At 35.5% G+C, this 6,640-nt stretch overlaps 1 protein-coding gene across 1 annotated transcript in view; it reads right to left on the bottom strand.

Moving 5' to 3' along the window:
* Positions 1-5,659, bottom strand: part of Schip1 (Schwannomin interacting protein 1) — a 544,486-nt gene extending 538,827 nt beyond the window's left edge. Inside the window, exon 1 of the mRNA XM_068358979.1 lies at positions 5,642-5,659. The gene's annotated coding sequence lies outside the window, so the exon portion shown is untranslated. The remainder of the gene's footprint in view (positions 1-5,641) is intronic.
* Positions 5,660-6,640: the final 981 nt, after the last annotated feature.

The raw sequence follows: 6,640 nt of genomic DNA, 5'->3' as shown, positions 1-6,640 counted from the left end.
ATCGTTATTTCTAATTAGAAGTTATGCCTACGAAATAAAAAAAAATAATATAATGAAGAACTAGTTACTCAGAGATGATGATGATGCTGATATTGAAGATGATGATTATAATATTGATAATACAGCTGAAAACCTATTTCCTGTGAATCTCAAAACAGAAATACAACCAAAAAAAAAAACATTCGAAGGCTCCTTAGAAAGAGGAAACTAGGAACAGCCTTCATTCCACGAACTAGACCATATGATTTAAAAATCTTTTATGTAATATGATTTTGCAAAGATGAAGATCTTCAACACCGCTAGATTAAAAGCCTAAATAATTATGCCATTCCCATACCAAAACATCTTATGAACTACAAAATCCCATGAAAAGAAAATTTAATCCGCATTTATTTAGCCCTAATTCTTTGTATTTCAAGTGTTCCATTCTGCAGGACTGTGTAGTCTTCTAAACTACACAAGTCCTATTAGAGTATTCTAAATAACTTTTCAATTTCTAACAATGAGTATCAATACAAATATTGTATATTTCTAAATGTCTGTTGTATTCTGTTTTGTATGACTTGCTGTATTCTTCCCCAACAGTACATTCCAGGTAGCAGGTTGGCCAGGGCACCCGCCATCCGTTGAGGTACTACCTCTAGAGAGTTAGTGGGTCCTTTGAATGGCTAGATAGTACTACATTGGATCCTTCTCTTTAGTTACGGCTCATTTTCCGTTTGCCTACACATGCACCGAATAGTCTGGCCTATTCTTTACATATTCTTCTCTGTCCTCATACACCTGACAACACTGAGATTACTAAACAATTCTTCCTCGCTCAAGGGGTTAACTACTGCAATATAATTGTTCAGTGGCTACTTTCCTCTCGGTAAGGGTAGAATAGACTCTTTAGCTATGGTAAGCAGCTCTTCTAAGAGAAGGGCACTCCAAAATAAAACCTTTATTCTCTAGTCTTGGGTAGTGCCAACCTCTGTACCATGGTCTTTCGCTGTCTTGGGGTAGAGTTCTCTTGCTTGAGGGTACACTCGGGCACACTATTCGATCTTATTGCTCTTCCTCTTGTGTTTTAAGTTTTTATAGTTTATATATGAAATATTTATTTCAATTTTGTTACTGTTCTTAAAACATTTTATATTAATAGTTAATTACTTTTCTGGTAGTTTCCTTATATCCTTTCCTCACTGGGCTATTTTCCTTGTTGGAGCCCTCGGGCTTATAGCATTCTGCCTTTCCAACTAGGGTGGTAGCTTAGCAAGTAAAAATAATAATCAGGTTTAACAATTCCAGTTCCCAAGGAATTCGTAAATTTTTCAATAAACTTTTTTTTAAACAATAGCCCATCTCTTCCTCTGAATTGTTCGCATTGCATTAATCGAGTTAGGACCCTATTCCCTAAAGCAGGGACCGGGGAGACCATGCAGCGCCGAAGTGCAACAGGAATTCCTAAGTAGCATTATGCCATTATAAATAGAGGTTGGACAGCAAGATGAAAGAAAGAGTGAACAACGAGAGAGAAGACGGTTAAAAATGGATGCTCCTAGAGCCGAAGGAACGCCTTCAAGATCCTTCTCTAACGGATACAGTTGGCAGCTTGATGTTCAATTATGGTACTATCTTCTCAATTAAAATAATTTTGTTTTGAATAACGATTTATTCTTTTATCATCCCAAAGTCCTATTATTATCCATCACATTTCTTCAGATAAATCTGTGGAATGATCTTCCTAATCGGGTGGTTGAATCAGTAGAACTTCAAAAGTTCAAAGTTGGAGCAAATGCTTTTTTGTTGACCAGGCGGACATGAGTCTTTTTATAGTTTATTTATGACATTTTTGTTTTTGATGTTGTTAATAGTTTATGTATGACATGTCTGTTTTGACGTTACTTATTTTAGAATGATTTATTGTTAATTTGTTCTCTTCATTTATTTATTTCCTTATTTCCTTTCCTCACAGGGCTATTTTTCCCTGTTGAAGCCCCTGAGCTTATAGCATCTTGCTTTTCCAACTAGGGTTGTAGCTTGGATCGTAATGATAATAATAATAATAATAATAATAATAATAATAATAATAGTATTAGTACTAGGATAACGACAGAACCAAATTAAATTTACATTTCCTTTGAGTCCAGGTTTTTTTAAATAAAAATCTGCTGCTAAGTCATGGCCGAATATAAACTACCCACCCTTATCAAATGATTAGTTACTTAATGGAACCTAAGACAGACATTAAACAATGGGTCTACCCCAACCTTTCCCTGTTCCTCACTTACTTCTAAACACAGCCATAGCTCGATGAAGCTCTACTCTATACCAACGAAAATTAGTTGATGAAAATCGTTTAAGCGTATTACGGTCATTCGTAAATAAAACCTATAAATTAGCCCTTTCTCTAACTTCTTCCATTTCCTCAATGGAAATAAAACATTAGGTCTAAAACTGTTACTCATCAACCAACAGCAGCATTTCATACCGCATGAACATGAAATTTAGTATTTCTTACAAATTCGATATCTAATGGTCGCCACCAAATTCACCGCCAAAGCGCTTTGCATATTTATGCTTTTGAAAGATGAAAGTTTAAGAGCAAGGCGAACTTCTGAAACGCTACTCTTATGGAAATGGAACGGCAAGGATAGAGAGAGAGAGAGAGAGAGAGAGAGAGAGAGAGAGAGATTAAAAAATTCAAAACGGTAAAATATTCTCTTCTCGTAAGATGATTCATAAAATACCTCTTTACCGCAATGTGTGAGAAAAGCGTGCCGCATTGACAGTAACGCAGAAGACAGTTTGACACCACCAGCGGTTAAAGGAATAGATAAATAATTTAAAGAGATGGCGGCCACAAAATTTGATACTTGTAACGCTATCAGCCACCTCACTTTGCAAACTATCGTTTCCTTAATATCAACATATTCCTCATCATTTATCCATTATATATATATATATATATATATATATATATATATATATATATATATATATATATATATATATATATATATGTGTGTGTGTGTGTGTGTGTGTGTGTGTGTGTGTGTGTTTGTTATAATAAGCTATGGAACTGCCACGAGTTTACATATAGTGATCCCTCACAATAAAAATCAAACGGATTCTTAAACTACCAGAATATAAAATAAAAGAAAGTTGCAAGTTTTCAAATACCTGCTTTTAGTTCGCTAGCTTGCGCCCATGCAGATGGTCACCGAAGCTTTGTCCTAATTGGCAGTGACAAACCTTCCAAGGACTAACCAGATCTAACGTTGCAGCAAAAATATTACCTCCTGACATTCATGACTGGCGCACCCACAAGGTCTAACGATGGACAACCTCATTGGTGAGACCACCAGCAGCGTAGCAAAAGTAATACTGGCTGGCCATAACAGGGGTCTCCTGTTCAAATTCTACCCAAACATAACTACCAACTTTATTATGAATTAGATCGGCATTGTATTAAATACATATGTTTTCATTATCATAATTACTAACATCATCATTATTCATCAAGCACACATCAAGGAACAATAACAATAATAATTACTTGTGAAAACCAATTAAACCCAATGAAATTTTACCACAAGTAAATCCGTACTCAGGACATTTCAATTAGTTCTTACAATACTGAAAAATTGAACAATTGTTGTAGTTCCACGGCAGAAAGGATTAGGGATTGGATAGTGTCATTTTAATATTTTACGTATCTATTTCCTCTCTTATTCTAATATATTCCCCTACCCTTTTCATAAAAAGGCAATAAAAAAAAAGAGGAAGCGTTAGTCTCATATTTTGACGTTGACGGAGTAACGATAGAACCATTAGGGAGACAAATTAAAACAAGTGGCCTGACTATATTACTATGAGATGTTGAGTGCTCGTTATCTATCCCTGAGACTATCCCCTGCTAGAAGTAACAGCTGATGTAGACGAAATAGAATCATGTTTTTGTTAATTATACGCATTTTCCTCTTGAAGGACGTAGGCTAGTTTTTAAAGGCAAGGTTGCTACCCCCCCCCCCCCACAACTAGTCAACTATAGCTCCAGATACTACAACACCTGCTAAGTAATTAGCAACAACCAAACCTGACCCTACGGCCGTTCGTACCGCCATTGCACCTCAAGCGGTGCACTGCAAGCATTACTTAAAGGTATGTACAATGTCTTTAAAGTTTCCTGGTAGCACTCACTTTTCAGCTTTCTACTAGGCCTCCATTCAAGCTTCCTTCTACCTTGCTGTCCAAATACTAACGTACGGTTTACCTCAAAATGATCAGTGGCCACTTTCCTCATGTTAAGAGTAGAAGAGACTCCTTTAGCTATGGTAAGCAGCTCCTCTAGGAGAAGGATACTCCAAAATCAAACGGAGTTATTTATTTTAATGTTACTGTTCTTGGTAATTTTATTTTTCGTCGTTTCCTTTCCTCACTTAGTTGTTTTCCCTGTTGGAGCCCCTGGGCTTATAGCATCCTGCTTTTCCAACTAGGGTTGCAGCTTAGCAAGTAATAATGATAATAATAATAATGCAACTGGGCACTGAATACCATCCCAGTCCCCTGTACCCAAATTCCTAAATGAAACTCCAATACAATTCAAATTCAACAGCCTTTTTAGTTTTTACTGATAGTCTTACTAATACTACGGATTCTGAAACAATATAATCTAAGCCTGCTACAATGAATTTTCAAACGTTCAAGTAGGCCTATCCCAAATCATGGCGGAAACTAGACGCTTAAAACTAAGGAAGAGACTATCCGGGAGCTAGGCCTATACATTATTATTATCAGCACTACAAGCCAAGCTACAACCCTAGCTGGAAAAGTAAGATGCTTCAAGCCCAAGGGCTCCAACCTGGAAAAATAGCCCAGTGAAGAAAGCAAATAAGGAAATACATAAACGATGCAAGAAGTAATGAAAAATTAAAACAAATTGTTTAAAAAAAAAAAAAAACACTAAAACAGATAACGAGACTATAAAAAGACTCATGTCTGCCAGTTCAACATCAAATCATTTGCTGCAAGTTTGAACTTTTAAAGTACTACCGATTCAAATACCCGATTAGGAAGATCATTCCACAACTTAGTCACAGCTAGAATAAAACTTCTAGAGTATTGTGTAGTATTGGGTATCATGAATCATATTCTACTTTACACACACACACACACACACACACACACACACATATATATATATATATATATATATATATATATATATATATATATATATATATATATATATATATATATATATATGTGTGTGTGTGTGTGTGTGTGTGTGTGTGTGTGTGTGTGTGTGTGTGTAGCGTCATATGCAAAAGTCTAACCCACCATTCGGTAGAGTAAATGTGAATGTGGCAGCAACCATTGCCTTGTTTATTGCTTAAGCCACCTATCTTAAAGTAAACAACATAATATGGAAAACAAATATATATATAAAACAACAACAGATTACCATTTGCAAGCGTAAAATATCAAATTTAAAGTAAACCCAAAACATAAACAGTAGGAAAGAAGAGCAGCAGATTCCAAAACTAACAACCAAAAACTTCTTTTATAAACCAGGAGCACATGATGCTTGATGCTTAGACGTAAGGATGAGTACCTAAATTAATGAAATTTACAAAACCAATAAATGTGGAATTACCGAAAGAACTGGAATCACTTCAAGTCCAAGAAAACGATATATAAATCCAAGTTTAGACGCACGACGAGCGATGTCGACACACCTTCGATTCACCAAGAGCCTAAGCTACACTGAGTGACTGACCGTTCAAACGCGGGCGGGCCTGGAATACTAGACTCTCTCTCACTTCCCCCGCTTTCTCAAAGAAAATGGTTTCGCTGGAAGAGAAAACGAGTATTGCTTCTCCTGAAACATTTTCTCAACTCGTAGTTTTCCCCTTATCCTTTTCTCTTGTTGCTTAGAGAAGTCCTGTTCGTTTTCGTTATTAGCGACTGCAGCGAAATATTATTCTGAGTAAAAGTGGCAATCTTTGCACCTGTCGGTTTTCTTGATATTGAATTCATTTTATTTCTCATAATTTAGTTTCATTGATGTTCTTGTAAATAATTAAGGGTGATATTTTAGTAAATACACACACACACACACACACACACACACACACACACACACACACACATATATATATATATATATATATATATATATATATATATATATATATATATATATATATATATATATATATATATATATATATTTTATTTTTGACTGGCCGATTTAGCAAAATTTTCTTATAAACGCATAAAGATTATGAAGGATTGTCTGTCCTTTTCCGTGAAAGAAAGAATGTATTGTATGACTTTTCAATTTTTTTTTTTTTATAAGAATTGCTCGTAGTTTAAAAGTTGGATTATCCTCTGACGTTCTTTTAACTTTCCGACGACGTTGTACTCAATGCCACTTAAACCAGATTTCTAATGTTTGCTGCAAGTTTCGGTGACGTCGTCTCCCAAAGGGTTAGTTACTTTACTTTTACTTTATTTTAAGGGCTGCTTATCTTGTCCCGTACAGCAAGGGAACCATACTCTCTACAGGACCTCCACGGTTGATTTATGATGTTCATTTTGGAGCATTTCACATTTCTCAAAGCGTATTGTTTGCTTACTGTTTGATCATCAC

Source organism: Palaemon carinicauda, chromosome 35, assembly GCF_036898095.1.
Source record: "Palaemon carinicauda isolate YSFRI2023 chromosome 35, ASM3689809v2, whole genome shotgun sequence".
In the NCBI taxonomy this organism is placed as follows: Eukaryota; Metazoa; Arthropoda; class Malacostraca; order Decapoda; family Palaemonidae; genus Palaemon; species Palaemon carinicauda.
Note: the sequence above shows the minus strand (reverse complement) of the source record. Positions and strands in the feature narration are given on the sequence as shown.